Genomic DNA, 25,219 nt, shown 5'->3' with positions numbered 1-25,219 from the left:
TTGATAACACGTAATCGAATATATGAGCATAATTTATGCACAGTTAATTGTTGGTATGTTAATTCACACAATTCAATCATTTTTTATATCTTTGGCCATAAACTGTTGTGTTCATCTGGCAACCTGCATCACGTAAGTTCGTAACAAGTATCTCAGGAAGCAACATTGCTTAAGTTATCTGAAAAGCACTCCTGGAATGTTTTTACAGTTCCATTACATCTGATGTGTGTATATATGACAAATAATATGCTTGCGCGAGCATATTGAATATAAGTGATTTGTCTCATTTCCAGAATACATCACTTTTGACCAGTAAGATATCATGCAAATAAATAAATTAGCTGCTTGACAATGAAAGCCTGTAACTTCCATAACGAGCTTGTTAGGCCGTTGAAGACGAAGACAAAACCAGTCTAGTGACTGCATGGTTATAAACAAGCATTTTTAACGTATCCATATATACGTATTTATATCTGAAGGGTGCATTTCGTGAGTGACAATGTTATAATAATGACGATAACAATAATAATAAGTCATTGGTGATTACCAATAGGAGTTGCCAGATGTCGCCAACGGATGACGTCACTGATCCCCGAAGGCGTCAACTTCCGTCAAGTCAACCAACACCGTCAGTCGCTCTTAGACCTCCGTATCGACAAGACCTCCGCAACCCTGTGTCGATATTACTTTTTGTTTTAATCGGTCGTATAGTGAGTTCTTTTACCTGCATTGTAGTGTAGACAAGGTTGTCTGAGGTAAGTCCATGGTTATTTTTTTCGTTTTTCGTATTTTCCTGGTCCAAACTGCCTTGTAATGTCGGCCGGTGCCGGCTACAACTTCGTGCCACATGTCATTATGTTCCTGGAGACCATAAAGTTATTGTTTTTGAAAGGTCAATAAAATTAAGAGTTCGTATGGAAGGATTATCATTCTGTTTATTATAATTTGTAGCAAATGTTCGATATATTTTGAGTTGGTTAGTTTGTAGGTGTATAGGCCAGGCCTTCTCCAGGTCAGAGGTACAGGAAGGCATGGTATGATATTTTTTTGTGAACTTTTCTCACTTGAATGCTTATTTGAGATTTGGAATTAGGGTAGCACTCATTTCCTGTTGATTTTTACTGTAGCACTAATTGGTTTGACACAGTAAGGAGGAAACCTACATAAAATATAAAATATTGATGATCGTTGCAGCAATCTCGTATTATTTTGGAGATTATTGGGGGGATTACGGTGAGGAAAGTATGGATTTTGGATTGGGAAAAACATCTTTAAGAGTTAATTTATAAAAGTGTTAGTTACTTAACCTGACCTGTTTACCACAGGGAGGCTTTTTTTCCCCCCTGAAACACCACCTAACATACCCTAGGGAACTGTAATTTTAAACAGGTTTGTGGCCCAACGTAAGACCCCCCCTAAGGCTCTTAATTGAAACTGTTGCATCCTGACCTAACGCAGGCCAGTATAAATTCAAACTGGTTTACATCTTAACCTACATATACCGTACCAGTAAATGCTGAAAAGTTACCAATATCCCACAGTGTGTAACAATAGTTTTTCTGTTGAATTTTCATACGTTTTCAACGGTAAAAGTACCTTTCTGATCCGAACCCCAATTCCACATAAATTTTTTTTTAATGTTTTCAATCGTCCCGTTCAAGATTTCATCCGGATATCATTTATCAAGTTTCCAAACCTCTCATATCTCGAGTACAGAGTACTTGACGGTGCAAGAAAAGTACAGAAAACGAATGAATCTGTCTGAAATCTAGAATGGAATGATTGAAAATGCCAAGAAAACCTTGAAAAAATGTTTGCCATGCACAGATCAAAGTAGGGTAACACGTAGGCTTACGATGCTTGTAGAACATCCAATAGTGGGTAAAATTTTACAAGTTTCCAATAAAAAATAGTACCACGTAACTAGGGGTGTTGACTGGTTACAATATTACCATGTTAGGTATGGGGTTGGGGTGGTTATAAGTTTCAAAAGGGTATTATTTTACTTATGGACATTAATTGCTTTCAACATAAAATATAGGTTTTTCTGTTGTATTATGTGATTTGAATGATTTTGAGTTTTATTTCCATCGCAAATGAAGGTAATTCTTTACAAAAGGTCCGCATCAATATTTGGTGTTTGACCTTACTATAATAATACAAAACCACTTAATATGTACAGTAAACATCATCATAATGTGAAGAAACCCCAGTAAATGTTCAAAAGAGGCCCACACCAGTGTTTTAAGGTTTAAAACCGAAAACGGCATAGGGGACCGCAGTAACCGGGTTTTGTTCAGGAGAAAAATGGGTAATTGTTCAGGAGAGGGCACCCTGAATTTTTAGGTTTAACGACGAAAACGGCAAGAAACCATCAGATTGGTGTTGCACAATGCATAGAAACATGAAACTTTAAAAACAAGAAACTATCACTTACTCTTACACACACAATCTAACCCTAAATCTACTACTACAATTATAGGGGATCCCCAGTGGGAACTGGGGTTTTGGGTGGGGGGAAGAGGATAAAATGATTTGTAGGGCACTAGCTAACCTAACACAACCACCTAACCTAACCTAGGGTGCCGTATCCCTACCTAGACCTAGTGGGGGGGCAAACCCCCCCTTAAGGGCACTACCTAACACAACCATCAAACTTAATCTAAAGTGATGCTGCTGGTAGTGTTGCTGTATATATATACTATTAACGCTGTGATTAACAGTCAAGCGTTTAAAGCCTTCCTCTGCCAGGCAGTCATATGCTCGCCAACAATCTGAAATAATGGTCGTGCCTGGCTCAAGTCCTGTCTTTAATAACCGACAGGAGGGTGTCACGATCCTGGGTTTCCACAGGAACCAGGAAAAACTCGCGAGATTCGCGGCAAATACCACCAAATACCCACTGGCCGTCTATTACTCGGCCAACATTATACTTTCTTTTGCCAAATTTGGACTCGTCTATTTCCACTATGCAATTTTCGCCGCCAATTTTCTCACTGCGGCGAAATAACCACCTCTCGACAAAATGGGGACCAATCGCATACAGTAGCTTTACCCAATTTGAGCTCGGAAATGGCTACATCATAGCAAAACCAATTTTGCACCCAAAGAACTATAAATTTTAAATTGTTTGTTTCAATGTCCGGTTTCACGTTTTTCTATAGAACTTGACCTGCTGAAAAAACAAGTAAAATTTATTGTCGGTCCAACAAATATAGAAACTTTAAATGAACACCGCTCCCCTGCACTGGCGCATACAGCTCAAGGGTAAATTACAGTTTAGCTGCAGCCCCCTCATGCAAAGCAAGCAAAGCAACACTGAAAAACGTCAATTTATCACATCTAAAAAATGTTGGGTTCTTAAATATGTTCAGCGAGGGGGTACTGCCAAAAGGTACAAATTGGTAAAGTGACGTAGGACTGTTATGTTGAAACAAAAAATAATAATGCTCCTAAGTTACAGATTTTTTGACTCTTAAAATAAAATGGTGTTTAGGAACTCTGGCACAATACACTAATTTTTCTATATTTCCTGAATTTTTACACCACTGACAAAATTCACCGTAACTCACGAAGTTCCCTCCACCTAGCATTACTACAAGAAAGTGGACTTTCCTCAACAGGATCTGGCAATAGGATACAATAGTTGTCCCGTAAAATGTGTCCTTGATGACAGCAAGCAAAGTCGCGCTAGTTCTGTTGTCAATGTCTCTCGAGTCTGCTGAGGACTGACCAAAAACCCACTGGCCTTCAATGACCCTGCCTACAATGGCGTTGATAGGATAATCTCAACAGTTCTTGCGGCCACCTATTTGATAAAATTTACTTCAAACAAAAGTTCGGTTAGGGAAGTGAATAAAGGTTGATCACAAAACCATTAAAAAAATAAAACCAAAAAACTTACTTTGAGGTGTCAAAAAAACCTAGTTCTGAAACCCTATGATTGGTAAATGTAAGTGAAGAAGAGGGCAGTCTCAGCATCCATGAGGACGAAAACCAGGTGCCCTTATAGTGTACTAATTTCTCTCTTCTGCTTTTTAGACAGTTAAAGTAAGGGAAAAAGCAAATTGCTCGTTACAACCCTCAAAAAATTTAATGAGCTGAAACAAGACTCTTTAGTAAACAATTTAGACAAAAGACTTAGAAAAAATCAACTAAGGGAGGAGGAGGTCAAGCCTACACTCCTTGCCAAGTGAGGGCAAAAGGGTTTCCTCAAAAGGCCGTGGTCTTGCGAGTTTATAAGGCGTTCATAATGCCTGAGTAATTTTTGTAATTGACTTTTACCACATTATCTCAGGCTCAGAAGATACCACTATTTACACACATTGCTGGGTTGAAGGGTGACATTCTAGTAAAAAAAGTTGGGGGTGCTAAAGTTGAATATCACTAAAATAATCTGGCAGGCTCATGCTCTGGCAGGCGGTAGTATTGAGCCTCTCTCCTGAACATTACAAAATGTAAAAAAAGGTTTCTGTTAACGTCACTGAGAAAAGTATTCAAGACCCTTCTCCTCCTACCCCATATACATGCTTCAGGTGTCTGCCGACAAATGTAAATAATTTTGTAAGTTATTTATGGTAAAACGTAAGAGACGTCAATGTGGTGAAGGTTGTGGAAGAGGTTGTAGACCAAATGAAAATAAAACAGTTGAGCAAAAGATTGTTTATGTATCCCCCAAATTTGTTAACCTGAGCTGGTAGTTGGTACGTGATTGTCAACACCACCCGCCAAAAAACCCACCAACTTCATTCAATGGAGGCATTGGTTGAACCAGAAAACCTATGACCGCGCATGCGTGATTTGTCATGAATCAGCATAGTAGTGATATGTGAAAAGTACCTGTGAACAGGATTTATTCCCACTTATTTTTACGTCAAGTGAACTCAAAATAAGTAAAACCTTTTCCCAAGTTATTTACAGAGAAAAGTGTCCCCTCACCGTGAGCTATTCTGAAGGGAGATTTTACCCACCCAGGACCCAGATTCAAGAACCAATAAGTTCTGAGGTAATTTACACAATTACAGCCGTATTGTTTAAATTCTTGTTCACTTGGTTTCTGATAGAAAAATGTACAAATAACTTCAACCCACCGTGAATAATTTCAAACTTCAACCATGAATAATTTCATTACTAATAGATTCTTCACTTAATGACTAGTATTTACGCATTCCATACATTGTCCTTCATGTTAAAGTACAGGGCTTGGAGCACTTCGGGCAAGCAACAGAACTTGGGAGGACTCCGTGACTTCTTGAAAAAGTTAAGGATGCATCTTGTTCAAAAAATGTTTTGATACACTGATACTGTGTAAATTTGCCCGTTACACATGGAGTCCATTGTTCGAATGATGGGAATTACAAACATTTTGCTGCATATCGGTCGTGGGTGAAATTTGAAATAACGGAATATTATTAGGCTAGTGAAATGAATGACTTGGTTTCATTGGTTCTTAAATAAGATCCGAATGAAAACTGGTTCGTTATTGGGTGATTTCAGTCGTATTCAAAAAGAGGCCTTTACAAGGAATTAACGTTTCATCTTGGCTGATCTGAATGAGCAGCGCCAATAATTTCAAATTTGTGTCTACAGAACGCCCACGCAAATGATGTTCGCCAGTCACACCAAAACAGTGTTACGTAATGATAGTTAAGTGGGTGAAATTCAGGGGCATGCACATGGCTGGCGGCTGCATATGTACAAACGCGCACGGGCGCTCAAGAAGTCATGGGTAAGGTGAAATTGAAAATTAGAAAAAATCGTCAATCCTTTTATCTTCAGCTTTTCCCATCTTTATATGGGGTCACTGTTTGTTATTAGTCTTCTCCATCTTCTGCGATCATGCACCACTACCTCGCTCGCGTTCTTCTCCTGCATGTCCCTGTTAACTGTGTCTCTCCATCTCATTCTTGGTCTACCTCTCCTCCTTGTTCCAGGCACTTCCATATTCATGGTCAGTAATGTACATGAATTTTATTTTTTGTGATAAATATTAGTTTGCGAGAATTATGTATTTTAGGATATTTTTTCTGCATTTTTTAATGCAGATTCAAAAGGTATAATAAAAAATCGAGTAAGGCTGTTCCCACCGGAAACGAACATTAACCTTTTCAACGAATCTGATGGAGAGGCTCATCAGAAATTCTTAGTCTTGGAGTTGAGGGCATTTGAATTGCAACTCCTAACATATGGATTTCCGACAAAAAAATCTCGGTAATTTTTCGGAAACCACGGGCACCCCCCCCCTTTTTTTCTCTCTCTCTCTCCATGGAAACCCAATTTTTTCTTGTAGTTTTCTTGTTTTGGCACACATAAAGAGGAACCATTCCCAAAGGGACAGGAAATGTGTTTCCCAGATAATTTTGATGTGTTTTGCATTAATTTCACCTTTTCCGTCGGAAATGCAAGATTTCAAAGATATCCCGGTAATTGCACAGAGTAGCTCTGTGCCTGTTTTTACAAATATTATCACGACCGGTATTTTTACCAGACATCACTCTAAGGATGCCAACACTCGCTGCACAAACACGAAATATGTGGAAATATGTGGACCGCCGTCAAAAGAAATGTATTCCCTATGGCTGACAAATGGGTACTGACTTTGCTTTCTTCACCACCAGTGCATGGGTGGCTGAACAATAGGTGCCAATTAGTCATTTTCTCCTGGCCGATTTTTTTGGGGGGAAATATGTACGGGTCCAAAAAAACGCCTAAATGATTGAGAATTCCAAAAATTCTCCGTCCGAATTGCGCTGGCTGTACGTTCCGGGTGCGCAAGTACAAGTGGGAGCTGTGCGCAGAAATGAAGGAGCAGCTGAAAGTGCGGGGAGCAATGGGGGAGGGAGGGAGAAATTGCCTCGCGAACCCCAACTGTGGAGGTGGGTGGGGTTTGGGAAGGAACACTGCCAAGCAACAGAACAGGGGGCAAAAAACATGACCGTGGACAAACAAAACCCAACACCGGTACCAGGACACCTGAAAGTGCAGAAAAAACAAGTTCCCAATTAAGGCAAAAACAGGGTCAGGAAGGTACTCAACGTCAGCTGAAAGCAGCAGCCTGGGAAAAAATGGTTTGCACGGGAAAATACTTTCAGGGGAAAAGAATTAGGGGGACTTACCTTAGGTACCAGGAGGGTAGAGGTCAGTCGCTGCCTCTAGGAATGCGTGGAACTTGGTGTTGGGGGCGGAGAAGTGAATGTTAAAGTAAGCTATAGCCAGGTAGCCTACAAAATTGTATTTCTTCCTGCTGTACCGGGGGGTGCTGGCGCCGAGTTCCCACCATCTCCGCTCAGTGGAGTTGGTGTGGGCACCGGTTTCCGGGTCGACGAAGTTGAGGGAGTGGTTGACCATCGGGTGGGTGTAGCCTTCGGCGCCGAGGGTATCGTAGGCCGTTGTGGCGGAATTCAAACCCACAAACAAAACAAACAACACTCACCCTGATCTTCGGTTGCCGGAGATGGATAAAGGTCGCCGTAGCAACCACAAACAACAAGGAAATACAAAAAAAAAAGAAGCGGAAAACGCACACAATAAAACCGCACACCAACAAGAAAACCAACAACTCCCGGAAAAGCGTACGAAAAAACTCCCACACGAGAACCACTGACCGGCGCTAGCTCTGACTAAAAACTCACTCAAAAACCGAAAAAATCCTTCACATATTCCACAGTCAGAGATGACAGTCGTGTCGGGGAGAATAAAGTCTTTGATGATGGCCACTAAAGTCGCTGCACTCCTGTCCTCAATGGGATGATGAAGAAGTCGCGCTTTTCCCAGCAAATAGCGCCAAAGACCCACTGGCTCTCAACCACCCGGCCAACGTTGTACTTCCGTTTCCCGAACTTTGCCTCGTCTATCTCGACAGTAGTGCCGGGCCCACCGATCCTCCTGTTGTGTTTCACACATCAGTTGACGATTACCTCGCGCAAAACTAGACCAGTCGTTAATGGAGGCGTCGCTCAAGTTAAGTTCTTGGGGAAGAAGGGGGAAACTTAGGCGGCGATAACAGGAATGGTTTGGCTGAAATGGCTTGACATAGGTTGTGACAGTAAAGCAATGAAACCAACTTGGGGTGTGAAAAAATGCACTGGGGAGAATTGTTTATAGAATAACTTTCGGCCTGTTCAGTAATGTTCAAAGTGTGTGGGGAAAATGCTTATTTTGGGGTAAACTTGCAGTTTGGACGTGAAGCAAAGATCCGGAGCTGGGGTGTGAAAAATGTCTTGGAAGGATTTAGGTTTTTTGGGCCACATTTACACTTATGCCGGGTTCATTACTGGGCTGTGGGGGATGGGGAATGTGGAAGTTCTTTGGCTTTAAACGGAAAGTAAAGAAACTGAGTTGAGTTGTGGAAAATGTGTTTAGGGAAACTATTTTTTCTGGGGCACAATAAACTTTAGCCAAGATTAGTACTGTGTTTGCAGGGTAAATGCATTTCCCCGTGACTGGTATAGGCAGGGGGCGTTGCAATTTCCCTGCGCCACATTCAGTACTGGCTCGTGGTGGTTACCTGTTGCAACAAGTGACAGTGAGTGCAACCAAGGGAGGAGAAACTTACAAAAGTAAACCACAAAAATTTGTGGCTCAGGGGGAAAGTAAAGAAACGAAGCTGGTGTATGAAAAATCAGTCTAGGGAAACTTTTTTTTGCCAGGTTCAGTACTGGGTTGAGTAAATGCTTACCTTAGTCACCATCGGACTCCTCCAACTCGTCGTCGGTGGCCAGGAAGTCATCTGCGGGTTGCCGTTCTTGATTTCCCAGAGGGTTGCATAGTCTCGCAGCTTCTAGGAAAAAATTGTGGTGAGCATCATCCCCGAAAAAATCGAGGAAAAGATAACAGCCGAAATACTGTTCAAAGTATGCCGCTCTCATTCCAGGCCGTTTAGTCCACTCTTTCACGTTCCTCCACAATTGCTCTACAGTTTGGGTGAATGAAGTTTTCACTATGGTTAATCACTCTGAGTATAACCTTCATTTGAAAAGTCATATATGTGGCCCAGCCATCAATAATTACAATAGAGCCTGACCGTATATATGTCTCTTGATTATGGGGATCAAAGTCCTAGCACTTTCGTCCTGTCCTTCTATATGAAGAGGGATGATAAACTTCTTTTTGGAGACACATTCTATGCCTCCAAAAAGCCAGACATCATTAAGCTTTCTCCCTCTGTTGTACTTTCTTTCAGCAAAGAAAGTCTCGCCTATTTTTACGAGGATTCTAGGACCACCAATGGGCTCTTAATTAGCAGATGGTAAAGTAGGAGGAGGAGGCATTGGAGGAGAGAGAGTTCCGTCATTCCCTACATTATCCAAAGGAATGGACTCTGCACTAGCCCTACTTTGAGCCCTAATGGCTGCTTTCCTCCTCTTATCCCTTTCTAATTTGTCTAGATGAGATTTCAATGTTTTCCATTTCTTATCCTCCCAATCCTGACACTCTATGCAAGTATTATCCTTACTGCATTTAGTGCATCTTGTATGAGAGGCAACAAATTCCGAGTACTTCACCAAAATTCGTGCAAAACCAAGCCGAAAGGCGAGACTCAGCTGCGTGACAACTTCCGATGTTAACCGGAAGCCGGCAGAAAACGAATTGAGCTTTCCGCCGATTTGTTTCCGCGAGTCCCGGACGGTGGCGGGACATTATCACCTACACACTTACGATAACAGCGCCACTGCGCGAATTTTGAATTTCTAAGCTGCCGTAGGTTAGGGGAACCATAGCTATGTAATTACTTGGTAAGTATATATAAAACTTTTTGTCATAATGTCATTTTTTGGAGACACGTTCTATGCCTCCAAAAAGGCAGACGTCGTTAAGCTTTCTCTCTCTGTTGTACTTTCTTTTACCAAAGAAAGTCTCGTCTAATTCTACGAGGATTCCCGGACCACCGATGGGCTCTTGATTATTAAGCCAGTTAAGTCACCTCACTGCAAAATCTTAGCCAGTCAACACTTGTGTGACGGGACCATTGCAGACATTTCAGGGTAATTCTAAGCCGGCTGTCAGTTGACGTTTTTCTGTAGAACTTTACCTGCTGGACAAGAATCTCAAGTAAAATTTTGTCGGTCGGCTGTAACTAAAGCGTAATTGACCCCTGGAGTTTGCACGCAGGTACCGTGGGTCCCCTGCACCGGCACATACAGCTCAAGGGTAAATTAGTTTAGCTGCAGCCGACGGGCAAAATGTTATCCCAGACTCGTGTAAAGCAAGCAAAACACTGAAAAATGTCAACTGCCACAGGCTAGCTCAACTGCACACTAGCCGTTGCTTGCGATCGGGGCGAAGAAACTTGAACGGTAAACAAAGCCGCCATCTTGGGTTATGTAACCACTAGGGAGCCATATGTTCAGCGGGGGGAAGGTTTTACCAACTCGTACCTTTGGTGCAGTGCCCCATGTTCAGGGGAAGGTGAGGCACTGCACTAAAGGTACGAGTTGTTAAAGTGACGTAGGACTGTTATGTAGAAACATGGCGGTAAATGACTTACCCAAAAAATTATAACACTCCTACATGAAAAGCACTAAAACTCTTACACCAAAACACAGGTGACCTAACTGATAATAAAGAAGGATAGTTTAGGAACCTTACCTTAAAGGTTTGGAGGGTACAATTCAGTCGCTGCCTTTATGAACGCGTGGAGCCTCGTCTTCGGGTCATCAAAGTCTATTTTAAAATATGTTACTGCCAAGTACTCGATGAGGTTGTACCTCCTACGGCCGTACCTAGGCGTCGTGTCACGAAGTTCCCTCCACCTCCTCTCAATAGTATTTGTATGAGCACCGGTTACTGGGTCCACAAAGTTCGTGGAGTGATTGACGGTTAAATGCACATATCCTTCGTCCTTCAGGCAGTCATAAGCTCTCCAGCAATCAGATACGAAAGTTGTCCCCGGTACAATGTAGTTCTTGATGACACTGCAAACAAGTCTTCGCTTGCCACTCCTGTTGTCAACAGGCGCCACGAAAAACTGTCTGGTCTGCCGGCAGACACTGCCAAAAACCCACTGGCCTTCAACGACCCTACCTACATTGTACTTCCGCTTGCCACAAACTTTGCTTCGTCAATCTCAACAGTTGTGCTGGGGCCACCTAATTGCTTCTTCTGCTGGATACACCAATGTACTATGACCTGAAGCAAAAAATTCAGTTAGGGAAGTAAATAAAGGTTGATCACAAAACCATCCACTGAAAAAATAAACCCCAAAAAAACGGCTTACTTCCCTTGGTAAAAATGTTAAAATAGCTGGACCAGTCATTAATTTTTGGAATTTAAATGTAGAAAAAGTAAGTTTTGAGAAAAATGCAGTTAAAGTTTTGTTAACCATTTATTTTGCTTTAGAAGCATATAAAGTTTCTTGGAAAAGCTGGCACTCCTGGAGTAAAAAAACACTTATCACTTAAAGCTGGACCAGTCATTAATAGCTACATCACTTGAACCTAGTTCTGTCCTCACAACCCTGTAATTAAGGCACTAACAGAAGTGTAAGTGAAGAGGACGACAGTCTTAACATCCGTGAGGGACAAAGAAAACCAGGTGCCCTTAAACAATGAGAGATAGTAATTACACCTTCTCCTCTTCTGCTTCTGGTGTGGGGCATATGAACTGTCGCACGTGAGAGTAAGGGAAAGGAGTAAATTACTCGTTACAACACTCAAAAAATGAAAATCTAATGAACATACATAGCCAATGGTATAGCTGTTTAAGGAATATTTTAGCCTACTTTAGTTTTGAAAATGCATTGCGGTTAGGGGTAAAAATCGACAAGCAAGGTTTAACTGAGTAACCTGAACGCCTTCTTTTGCAGGTCAAGCCTACACTCCTTGCCGCAGTGAGGGCAAAAGGCTGTGGTCTTGGGAGAATTGTGTTAGGCGATCATAATGCCCTGAGTAATGTGAAGAGAAATCCTTATAACTAAGGTAGCAATTGACACAGGTACGTGGCAAATTGTCCTTACAGGCTCAGAGGAGCCTGAGGTTCCAGGGGTGACGTCCACCATCGTGCCGGGTTGATGAGTGAGTAAACTGTGCTGGTGAACTGCACGGAACAGGGTAGGATGGATGAAGTTTTGAGGGGGGGGGGTTGCTAAAAGTGTATTTCTGCTTTGTTTTGGGGTGGCATCTGGAACTGTGCCGGTGAACTGCACAGCAGGGTAGGAAGGCGCCCTATCCGCATATTAAAATAATCTTGCAAGCTCGTATGATCTGGCAAGAGGTAATGTTGCACTGCACGCACCAACCACAGGGCGTACAAAAAATGCAAAAAAAGGTTTCTGTGAATGTCACTGAGAGAAGGTGGTAGCGAAACGTCCTGCAAGACCCTTCTCCTCCTACCCCATATACATGTTTCAGGTGTCTGCCGACAAATGTTAGGTAATTTTGTAAGTTATGGTAAAATCATGTTGCGAGGAGACAATATATTTGTGAACGGAAAAGTACTAGAAGGTTACAGGCACAAGCTACAACAAATAGGAAACTGTTATAAAACAGTTGAGCAAAAGGAATACATGTAACCGAGTGCATGTATCCCCCAAATTCTCCACCCGGGTGAAACGTAATGGGGTAATGTTGCAACGTGATTGGTTGGGTACAGCCACCGGCCCAAAAAACCCACCCAACTACTCTGGTGGAGGCATTGGATGAACTGAAAGCTCCCCTGTAAGACTGCGTGTGTGACATGGCCTGGAATCAGCAGTAGTAGTGGTACGTGAAAAGTGCCTTTGCAACGGCTCGCTCTGTCCATTTATTCGCCCTTTTTTTTACGCATGTTTTTTTGTGTTCCAAATGATATATATAACTGAAATATAACAATAAGTTGCCCAAACCTTTTCCCAAGTTATTTACCCCACCCAGAACCCCAGATTCCCAACGGGTCCCCCTCACCATTAGCTGTTCTCAAAAGTGTTTTACCCCACTCAGGACCCAGATTCCCAACCGGTCCCCCTTGCCGTCGGCTACAGTTCTAAGGTAATTTACAGCTTAATTACAGCTGACCGACAAAATATTACTTTTAAGTTGTTGTTGTCGTGGTTCCCCAGACTCTGTTATGCCAGGAAGCCTGCACCGCGCAGGAATGACACAACGCTTACTGGATCTGACCATAACTGTGTGGATGTTGTGTTGTTGTCTAAGGGCTGCCAAGTTAGGGCAATCTACTAAGAGATGTGTAATTGTGTGGGGACTAACTTGGCAGAGTGGACACATGTCTGTTTGGGTGTTGTCTATGCGGTGTTTGTAGGTGTTTAGTGATTGGTGATGACCACAGCTAAGTCGAGTCAGGTGTACTCTCTCCAATTCTGTGTGCCGCTTATGTTGGGTGGGGGTGCCGAGTATTTTGTTGTTGGGAAGGTTATTAAGTGCTTGTCTGGTGAGGTGAGTATGGATGTGCTTTTTGTTTTGTGTGATGTTTGTGGGTGGTGGTATAGAATTCAGGATATCTGTATAGTGTCTGTGTGGTGTATTCGCTATTTGCCTGTGTGGTGGAGGGTGGTCGTGAAGGTAATAGCGTGGGCCGTTTGTGTTGTTTATGACCGATGCCAAGAATTGTGTGCCTCTCATATAGTGTTGCCTGATGGTGAGAATCTTGGTTTCGGCGTGTAAGTGTTCTATTGGTGTGGATTGTGTACTGCCAAGGATGATTCTAAGAGCTGTGTTTTGTATTATTTGTAGTTTTAGTTGTGTGTTGGATATGGCAGGGTGCCAGGCTGGGCTGGCGTAGTTTATTATGGAGCGGATGTATTGTTTGTATACTGTGATGAGCATTTTTTAGTTGTCCAAATGTTGTGCCTGTTAGTGATCTTAGTGCATTTAGTCTAGGTCTGCATTTCTTGCTGATGTTACTGGATCGAACGTCCACAATACAACCCCACTGCGAAGACAAGGGAGGGGAGAAGAGGAGGAGTGGCTCCCCAATGCTCCGCAGGGTACCGCGCCGGGGGTGGCGCCGCGCAACTGGATCTCCAGTTTTTCTCCCGTGATTTGTAACAGGGAACGACTGTCTTGGTGTTCCTCCTGTAGGTTCTGGTCGTTGAAGTAGTTTCCTTCATCATCTTCCATTGGTTGATTTTCCTTATTCTCTTCCAGTCTCATGCCGTCCACTTCTTCCTGTCCTGGGCCAGTCCCTTCAGCAGAGTTGAAAAGTTTTCTAACTTCACTGCTGTCCTTTCATCAGCTGTTCTGTTGGTTGATCCCCGTCGATCTTGTGAATTGCTCTCAGTAAGTCACCCATCTCTTCCTCCAGTTTTTTCTCCTGCTGGGGGATGGGTGATGATGGTGCTGGAGTCGGGGGAGGAGCCTCCTGAAGTGTAATGGGAAGCTGGATGATCACATGCATGTTGTATGTGTTTGGGTGTGAGATCGTTGGTGGACTGAAGTTTTCTCTTCCCCTTTGTGACCTGGCCAGTAATGGTGTCGGCTTGTCGAGCTAGGCCTACCGGACTTCCTTCTAGGTTGAAAGGTTCTGTTTTTCCTTGACCTTCTTGAAGCCATATGATCCAGCCTGACCATAGCTGGATCTGGTTTTGGTGGACGAGTGTTTGGAGTAGTATATTCAATCCAGGGTTCCTAGATGTATCAGACCAAATTATCATACCATACCTCTTCAAATTATCGTTTTCGTACATTTTTTCATTTCATAACATAGCTTTATTTCACCTACAACAATATATCTTTATATCTATTAATGTAAGGCTAAATAAAAAAGTTGTCATTCCTATTTATTGCCAGTAATGACAAAAAAAAATTAGAACAGAAATAACTTTTCTGTAGGCTGTACAAAATAGCCTATTTAGTACTCGAGTGATTATTATAGTCACGTTATATATGTAGTGTGATTATTATAGTCACATTATATGTATACAGTCTGCGTGGATTATGGTTGCACAAAAGGATTCAACAGGTCCACCCCATACAAAATCTCAATTTAACAACAGTAACCATCAATAAAGAAAATGCAAAAATAATTATGGGTACTCACCAACATCAGTACTTTGTAACATCACTCTTCCTTTTCCATGCTAGAAGCTTCCTAAGCTGCTTTGGGACCGAATCTGCAGGATTTTGAAGAGTTTCGGGTTCCAATGCCTCCCAACACTCGCACAAGGCAACCTCTTAACTTCTCAATTGTGGAAGTGTCCCGATCTCTCAATTTGGCTTTTAAGGATTGCCCAGAGATTTTCTATGGGCGAGAGGTCTGGGGAATTTCCTGGCCAGGCCTTTATATAGTCAATCCCACAATCCGCCAGCCAAGTCTTTATCAATTTTGCCGTGTGGGCAGGAGCACTGTCTTGCGGGCAGATAGATGTCTCACTCTTCTCCAATGATGACTAAATGCAGATGGAGAAGTGTACTGAGTTTCATTCAAGAATAAGTCCCCAAACCACCATAACCAAAATGAACCCCTCGCCATTAAATACCGTTTAACATTGGCGGCGACACGCTAAGGGGGTCTTGCCGGGAATCACTTTCCCTTTGTCAGACACAAAGAACGTTTTCTGACCGTGCACTTCCCTCTGCTCGTTCAGTCTCCAGCCTTCAGTTCTTGGCAAACTCGCCTTTTCTTTCTCTGGGCGACATTTTCGTAAAATGTTTTTTACGATCCCCCCTGTGAGATTCTGAATCACTAATGGACGTTTCCCAAGCAACTTAGGATTGTCCTCCTTTTACGTGCAGTAAGGGTGGGATTTTGTTGTATCTGACCTTCATCAACATGTGATCTTCCTATTTCCCTACTACTGGCCAGGGGAGGGGGACGTCACGCCACGGCTACCACTAGCCACAAACTTCTTGATGAGGTTATGAACACTGCTTCGCACCAGTCTTATTTTCATTGGGTTTTAACCCATCCTTGTGATACTGAATCACTATCACATTATTTTCATGTGATATACGGGCTTAGAGATCTTCTAACCCTGGAACACAAGCCCCTAACACTGCGTCAAAGCTAAACAATGGCAGGATCAGAATGTCAGGAAAGTAAACCTCCACCCACAAGCTCTTCAAGCACACTGACTGTTCACAAAAAAATGCTGCTCTTTAGTGGAAACAATGGCCTTTAGTAACCAATTAGTCATATTCTCCCAGCCAATTTTTTCCCCATACATTTGGAGCCTAATCAAGAAACACGGATTATGGTTGCGATCATAAAATTTTGCAGCAAAATCACATAATTGTTTTCAGTTCGTCACTGATTACCGTTAATAATCCTCAGTATTATCATCAATGAAAATGAAACAAAAAGCTCAGTATACTGTTTGTGAATGACTGGCTAATTGTTCATCATCATCACACTGAAATAACAATAGAAATGAAAAATATGTATACAGAAAAAAATTACTTCACTGCCTTATTCATCATCCATTATATTATCATCCTTATCACCTTCATCAGGGATTTGGGGCTGAGCTTTTCCTGGAAGACTTGGGATACAAGTTATCTGCAGTCATTTTCCTTATCATGGATATTGAAGGCATGAATGAAGTACAGCCACTGTTTGGACTGGTGGTAACACTTTCTTTGGCAAGCATTATGTTTTTGGCTGTTTCAACTTTGCCTGTTCCTATCTTTGGTTTTAACATGGTTTATATTTGAAAAGCATCTTTCGCAATCTGCATTGTCGTGTGAGAGAGAAAGGCAGTTTAAGGCAAATTCAGACACTTTTAAATTTGGGTTCTCCATTGAAGTCTAAAACCTTTTTAACAGCTACCCAAAACTTTTCTGGATTTCTCTCTAACATTCAACATTTTTTGTCACGCTTGTCCATCCATTGACCACCTCAGACCCAGCATACATTTCCTTTGCTTCATCCTCATCTGTTCTCGTATTTTCTAGGATATCTGAAACGTCCTCCCAGCGTAAGCGCTTTCCCGACCACCGCTCCCGATCTTTTCCTTCATTTAAAATTCCCCTAACCTTCTCAGGGATAGTGGCCAAGAACTTCCGCATGAGGTGTTTTCCTCCATTCCTTCCTCTCCATACTTCTTCTGGCCAACGCTTCCAGCCTATGAGCATACAAACCCACTTCCTTCTCCGGCCTTCGTCTCGGCCTCCTCAAACCTGTTGTCCTTGTTGTACACATTTCCTTTCATCGGTCGGTACCTTGGGTTTCCCCGTTACCAACCACATGCCCAGCTGGTAGTAATACCAACTCATGCCTTGTAAGTGTTTAGCGGCCTTGTTAAGCTTCGCTGTAAGTATCCCCCATATGTAAGGGGGCCTCGGGTTTGTATGTTAGGAAAGATGCATTTTACTCTTAAAAATGCGATTTTTTACCTTATTTTTTGTGTAAGTGGGCCAACAAATCACAGTGGATAGATGAAAGCTTGGCGTAGGCCTGTGTCTAAAAACAAATCGAGCATGGGTCTTTGGTTACCATTTTTTTTTTTTATTATAGAAAAGAGGATTGGATAGACAAAAGTAGGTATTGTAGGATTAGGGGAATGGTCAAAAGATTTTGAAGGAAATGTAAAAAGACAGTGTTGGGGTAAGTAGATTTTAGGCCGCAGAAGAAACCGTCTATTCAGAATGAAAACATGCACTCCCACCCAAGCAACAAACAGTTGCAAATCATAGGGTGGGTGCACTGGCAGGTGGATTATTGCAGTCACAGTTGTAATTGTTCCACTGTGATACCACGTCCCTCCAGTACTGCAGTTCAGCGTACTACACATGGAGGGTGAGCTTTATCCACCCTCCCGTATCGTACGCGTCGGAGCCAACATCATGTTCCGTGATTGCTGATCAAGAGCGAAATGGTGTTTCCCTTCCCTCCGCACCTCTTTGTCCCATGATATGAGTGGCTGTTGCCACGTGACATTTTTTCCACTAGGTTTTAGTAGGAAAAAAGTGCAGGGCGTACGTGTGCTGGTCGGGCCAAGAACGGGAAACGATATATAATATAATATTTTTTTTTTTTTTTTTTAATTTTTTTTTTTTTTTTTTTTTTTTCATCCATGGTCAACTGAAGATTTTATTTTACTTTAGATTTATTTACAGGTCAATACTGGAAAAATTTGTCATGTATCAGAGAGAGAGAGGAGAGAAGGATAGAGGAGACGAAGAACCAAAGACCAAAACATTTGTCTTTTTATTTAGGGGACAAAGCACCGAAGACTCTCTCTCTCTCTCTCTCTCTCTCTCTCTCTCTCTCTCTCTCTCTCTCTCTCTCTCTCTCTCTCTCTCTCTCCACGGGCAAGTGAGGATGGTCATTCACGTATCAACGAGGGAGGGAGAGAAGCGCGAACAAAGAACCAAAGACCAAAACTTTTTTTTTTTTTTTTTTTTTTTTTTTTTTTTACAGGCAAGTGAAAATTTTATTTTTTATATAACATTTTTTCATCTATCAGAGCAAGATTTTTACTTGTTTCAGGAGGCAAAGAACAGATCACCAAAACATTTATTTTTATTTTTTACTTTTTATTTTTTACTGTTACGGACAAGTGAAAATTTTTTTACTTTAGATTATGTATTGATACTGGAAAAAATTTCACACACACACACACACACACACACACACACACACACACACACACACACACACACACACACACACACACACACACACACACACAGAGAGAGAGAGAGAGAGAATATAACTTCGGTGAAAAGGCTCACACTGAGTTGAGCTCCCTTCAGTCAGATGAGTTCGCAGCTTACCGCTAGGTAAAATATTAACTTTCAACTCGCTGTAGCAGGCACAGAAAATTTTTTAGATTTTTTTTTTTATACATGTGCATGTACATGTCATTCTCTTTCCATGGATGTGATATATATATATATATATATATATATATTTTTTTTTTTTTTTTTTTTTTTTTTTTTTTTTTTTTTTTGCTGACCTCAAAGTTTCCCGGTCTGGGGTGCTGCACATCAATAAATTATACCGTCCACTAAGGGTTAATGTGAAGGGGAGCCCACACTACCCTACCACTCTCAGCGAATGTCTTCTTCTTGAGGTCCTGTCAGTGGAGGATTCTTACAAATCTGAAACAAGATATTGAATGCCCTCTTCCAGAACAGATCCCTTCTTTTGCCAACTGGCTCTGATTATTCTGCTGCCTGCGACCTTCCAGCTTATCCATGAGTTCCTCTGGTCTTGGAGGCACACACCAGGGGATTATTTAATTCCATAAAGAGACACTATTTTCACTCTAGCTGTAAACACTAAGTCTTGCCCCAGACATCCATCACACATACTCCGAGGGTTCTTGCATGTTCTGGCAAAATGCCCATTCATTCCACAGTTTCCACAATGACTTCCATTTACCCCTAATCTCCTTCCACTCTGGCAGCCTCTCACTCGATGCCCAATCTTTCCACAGCCGAAACACTTACTCTTTCCTATGCGGGCAATCCCTCAACACACGCCCTCTCTTTCCACAGCCGAAACACTCGCCATTGGCCCATCTGCAATCCGCTTTCACATGACCAGTCCTGCTACACCTGAAACACCCCTTACTACTACTACTCACTCCCATCTGCCTCTCCCTCATATTTCCATTCGCTCTACCCACACCTCCGCTCCTAAACCCCTCTCGGCTTCTGCTCGAGCTCTTCCCGTTACTCCCCACATTCACTTGGGCATTCTTTTGTCCTTTTTCTAGCTGGTCTTTCCTACATTCCTCCAACAAGGCTCGCATCACACTTAGCTCCTCACTCGCCAAAGCATCCTTATATGTCCTTCCATTTACCACCTCAGACCCAGTGTGCATTTCCTTTGCTTCATCCTCATCTAATCTATCTTCTAGGATCTCCAAAACATCCTCCCAATCTAAGCGGTTTCCTGACCGCCGCTTCCGATCTTTTTCCTTCTCATTTAAAATTATCCTAATCTTCTCGAGGATAGTGGCCAGGAACTTCCACATGAGGTGTTTGTTTCCTCAATCCCTTCCTCTCCATACTTCCTTCCGGCCAATGCTTCCAACCTATGAGCATACAAGCCCACTTCCTCTCCAGCTTTCATCTTGGCCTCCTCAAACCTATCATCCCTCTTGTGCACACTTCCTTTCATCTTCTTCACCTGCTTAATCACTCGAGCCTTCAGACTCATACTGTGGTTCACCCTCACACATACTCCAATAGCACATTTTACTTCTCACGTATCTTACTCACTGTCAATCTTCCCATCTCAACAACTTCCTTCAACGCCCTATTGTCCACTCTGAAACTCTCAAACTTTTCATTTGCCTGCCTCCACAACACCATAGATCATTGTCAGCCAGACTAATGTTAGTGATTGTTTCACATACAAGATTTGGCAGTCCATTGTGATGGAAAGACCCAATAGACATTGCTTTGCACTTGGTTGGTTGGTATAATATCTCCTGCAATGTGCACTGTGAAATGTTGCTGACCAACAAATCGATTGGTGGCCGTCGTCATGTCGAAGTTGACAAAAGTGGCTTTCGGTGTTCGGTGGTATTGACCAGGAAACTTGAGTTTCTTCATAGTTGTTCAAGAATTTTTGGCAGAAACTCTGCCTCTGATGATTTTGAACAACAGACTGCCCAAAATAACTATTGCATAGGATTGCGAGGTGTCTTGCATCAATGTCCATTATCATTTCCAGCATGTAGTGGTTAATTATACCATTAATTTCATCAGTCCAAACAACCTTAGTGTACACATGAACACTATAGAGTTGCAATAGTGCATTCTTAAGTGTGCTGCCTGGACATGGTAAGCTGAAAGACCTGTGTGAGAGTTATTTATCCACTTTGTCTAGAAGTGATATCTTGAATGTGGTCTCTCCCCATTTTCGGCCATCTGGGAATTGATTAGGTTCATCTGGTTAAAAGCTGCTTGACAGCCTCTGCCCCTTTTCTTTCTCGGTTGAAAACCATACGACCAGGACTGTCCACTTTGAAAAACACCCCTGAAAAACTGCTGTTAGATGTTAGTGACTTGGACCTTTGGTGTGGGTGGATTGTATTTTCATGGAAATTTTTAGTTAAGCAGTAGCCTAGGCCAGACCAAGTGTTTGTATGTTCTGTACTCTTACTTTTTCTCTCCCCCCCCCTCGTACAGTATGTGCCACTCGACGGTCGCCTGTTGATCATAGACCAATTGGTATAAGGTTTTATTTTCGTGAATTTTAGTTTTACCCCACGGTTTATTGGGGTATGCTATTTAGCATATATCCACATTATACAATTCCTGTACTCTTGCCTGTGGAAGGAGGAGGGTTGTCTTTGTGTGAACGACAATCCCATTTTCGTCGATTTATGCTGAGGATGTTTTCGGATGAATTAGACGAATTGCTCCTTTGAATACTTTTAGCTGGGCAGACATCTTAAGGCTTATTAGAAGTGTACAACATGTAAGAGTATATGATAGAGTACAAAATATTAGCATCAGGGCTTAGCATACAATAAGGAATCGCATCCTACTGCATGAGGTAGAACTACAGGATCGAAGTCTGTATATAAGATTCAATATTAAACACTGTTTCTCAACAATTTTCAAATCTAATCTTTCAGGAGGTTTTCCTCTACTCAATCTGTCAGGGATTATGGTAAATGTTGAAAAGTTGCCAATATCCCACGTTAGATAACGGAATATTTTTTGGTGTATTTCCGTGCATTTTCAATGAATTTGATAGAGATGTTCATGAGAGATCCCTACTTTTGGAGTAGAGGGCATTTGAACCACAACTCCAATAATATGGATTTCAATCAAAAAATCTCCAAATTCTATGAAAGTACACCAGCAAACTTATTCCGTTATCCAGTGTGGGCGTAAAGGCTCCAAACTTATGAAATCACGAGCCAAGCTGCGTAAAAGACACTCGAACGAGGATTGCATTTGCGTAAAAACACAACTCATCAGTAAGTCACTGTTCTAGTTCTCATTTTGCTCATGGCTTTGGTTAGTTTCTTTTGCATAATTTTTGGCATTAGCTAACCTAATGTAACCTACATGGCCAACTGGTCACTGCTTCCTATTGTTCAGCAACAGTTAGTTTTGTTCATAATAGTTTCAGTTTTGTTCATACTGTAGGACATTAGCTAACCTAACCACACCAAATCTAACCTAACCTACAGGGCCAACTGGTCACTGCTTTTTGTTTTTTCCTAGCCGGGTGCTCTGCCCCCAGACCCCTGTTGATGGCCACTGGTCACTAAAAAATGAAAAGAAAAAACTGGAAATGGCTTCGGCAACGGTTAGGTTTATGCATGCTTTTTGGCTCTAGCTAACCTAACTTGGGCAAACTGGTCACTGCTGCTCGTTTCTCCTAGCCGGCCAGACCCCATTTGGTGGCCATTGGTCACTATAAGAATAGGAAAAAAAAAATGGCTCCATCAGTGCTTTTATTTAGTTGTTATATCAACTACTGCCAAGTATATATTGTGTAAATTTGGCCAATTTGTCAAATACCTTCAATTCATAAAATTGTTTACCTCGGTTACTGTCGGAATTTTCCAATTCATTGGTGGCCTTGAAATCTTCTGGAAGTTGACAGGCTTGATTTCCGAGAGGCTTATAAAGTTTAGCTGCCTCAAGGAAGGAGTGTTGGTGAGTGTCATCACTGGAAAAGTCCAAAAATTAGTTATTGACCAAATCATTGTTTGAAATACTGTCCTCATACCAGGTTGTTCCGCTAGCCTACAATCATAAGGCTGATTGGCTAAACTACAGAAGCAAAAGTTGGGTTTCCTGCTGACCGTAATGTACAAAATTTGCTAGTTTCTGACCCGCTAGTTTGCATACAAAAGGTTGTCCTGCTAGGCTATAACCGTAAGGCTGACCCACTACACTGTGTGAGGGTGACCCGGTACTCTGCACACAAAATGTCCCGCCACTCTCCTTACAGTTGGCCCTGATGCACCTATGGAAACTGCTAGGCTTGGGTACTTGTAGCTTATAAGAACCATGGTCAGGCTATTCCCTACCTACATTAGGGCGGACGGAAATCGCTAGCCTAGGCTACCTGTAGCTGCATTTTTTAAGATTCTTGGCAGGTTCGTATGCTCTGGCGAGAGGTAATATCTGTATTCAGTGTAGCCACAGGTTGCAAAAAACGACAAACTGCACACTAGGGTCCGTTCCAAAACATAACTGAACAAAGTAACAAAAATGTGAAGAGGCAGGTAAATGCTCTGCTTACATTATTCAAAGTTGCTGCTGTGTGACCATGTAGGTAATAGTATCGGCTTCATAGGTCCTACTATCTGGGGCTTCTTTGCAACTGCTGGTTGCTGAACAGGTGAATGGGAATTACTCGGTCCGGGTCTTATTGTAGACGGTCGGGAAAGTAAATCAGAGATAGGGGATGTCAGGCGGCTCTTGAGCGGATAGACGCGCTTAACTAAATCCAAAAATGCCCGAAGTGGACACAGAACACCTAGGTATTGCTTCTGGACGCAGTATGTTGAAAAGTAACTTTGGTAAAGCGGTAGCGCGCTCCGTTTGAGAACGTGCCACTGCGACTCTATAGTGTTCGTGTGTACCCTCTGGGCGTCAGAATTTATAAAGTTGACACTGTGGTTCACGGTGCTGTGCGCAAAAAAATTATCCTGGACGTCGCTGTACGCCTTCCAGCAATCAGATATGATTGTGGTTTCTGGAAGCACGTTGTCCAGCAACACCGGGAGCAGAGTTTCAGCTGAACGGTCCAGAACCACTTTGAAAAACGTTTCACGCGTCTGTCGGCCAATGCCACCGAACACCCAAGCTCCATCCACCTTAAGGCCACGGTTGTGCTTATGTTTCCCAAATTTACTTTTGTCAGTCTCAACAATATGACCAGGACCACCAGTTTTCTCATCAGCCAGCAGTATTTCGCAGTAAATGTCTCTGCAGAAGTTGTACCAATCGACAGTCGTGTGTGACGATAGTGGCACAACAAAGGATCGCAACGCATATTGTGGCAGTTTCTTCGAAAAGCAAAACACAAGCACAATTATTGCCAGCAGAGACATTTTAGAGTTTTCAAAGAAGGACCTGTGCCGTACTAATACCTTCTTTCTGCCCTGATGGTTCACGCATCACCACAGGTACACTAGGTGTCCAGTGGCTGGGTGGATACCATCTTTAACGAAACTGTGGGCTCCTGCATTACATTCAGTACACAACTTGGAGAAGGCACCTAGCAGTCCTTGCTGGTACAACCACGTAGTGAATTCCTCGGTGTTCCATAGGAACTCAAGGACTGTGCCAATGTAGAAGTCCGTGTAGGAATTGAAATCTTCCACGGTGTCAACCTTTGGAAACAAAATTAAGTCGTGACGTTCCATCGCGCCAGTTTGAGAAAGAAAGAACGCCAGGTCTATGAATCTTATCGATAGAACACATTGTGATTGGTTCGAATTATTTAATCCATAAGCCCTAGGGAATAACCTGGGTCAGCCTGAGATACAATTGGATGGAAATAAATTTCCCGCTGTGAGGTTGGGACGACATATGGCGGCAGCCTTAGGAACTACGGGGTGAGAGGAGCACAGCACTCCGGCCATCTTAAGAACTATGGGCGAGTGGTGCTGTGTGACACCGTTCACATCAACTTGGTACTTGGAAAAAGTTACGCTCCGCTCAAAAAAAAACTGTCGTTCGGGAAATTCAAGCAAATTGGTCAAGTAAGATATTTTTGGGGTAGAATCTAGGACCCTGAGCAACATTTATTCCATGCAATTTTTCATTTAGTCGTCGTTAATGAGTTAGGGGCAAGTCTCTTGGTTGTCCACACTACCCGCTTTTACTCTTAACTGATATGTTCCTTCAGTTTCTGTAGAACTGCATGTAACCTTTCACTGTACTCTTGTTTTTGCCAGCTATTATGTCAAGTCAATAAAAATGAATGCTCCAGACATACCTGCAAATATTTTGTCCTTTCCTGCCGTATTGCTGGACTGGTAGCAACTCCGTATGTAAGTATTTTTTGACGATATAACCCTAAATGTGTGTTGACAGTACAGAATTTCTGGGAGTTTCCATCCATGGAGAGCTGTTAAAATGCTCGTTTTAGATCTACCTTTGAAAATACGAGGGTAAGTCAAAAAGTTCCAGGAAAAATTCAATATACTCTTTATTTAAGGAAATTCAAACATCATTTTTCTACATATCTACCATCTAACTCTATACACTTTTCAAGCGCTGTTTCCACCTCTGCAACCCTTCTTTGTAGAAATTTGGGGCCTTTCTATTAAACCATGTTGAAACTGCATGTTTAGCAGCATCCAAAGATTCAAACCAGACTCCTCTTAAGTGTTCCTTGAGTTTTGGGAACAGGA

The 25,219-nt window shown here is 42.3% G+C and overlaps 1 long non-coding RNA gene across 1 annotated transcript in view; it reads left to right on the top strand.

Moving 5' to 3' along the window:
* Nucleotides 1-351: 351 nt before the first annotated feature.
* The window catches only part of LOC136853172 (uncharacterized), a 143,739-nt gene continuing 118,871 nt past the window's right edge, over nucleotides 352-25,219 (top strand). Inside the window, exon 1 of the long non-coding RNA XR_010857379.1 lies at nucleotides 352-755. This is a non-coding gene — a long non-coding RNA (uncharacterized lncRNA). The remainder of the gene's footprint in view (nucleotides 756-25,219) is intronic.

This window comes from Macrobrachium rosenbergii, chromosome 26, assembly GCF_040412425.1.
Source record: "Macrobrachium rosenbergii isolate ZJJX-2024 chromosome 26, ASM4041242v1, whole genome shotgun sequence".
Classification (NCBI taxonomy): domain Eukaryota; kingdom Metazoa; phylum Arthropoda; class Malacostraca; order Decapoda; family Palaemonidae; genus Macrobrachium; species Macrobrachium rosenbergii.
This window is presented reverse-complemented; position numbering and strand designations above follow the sequence as displayed.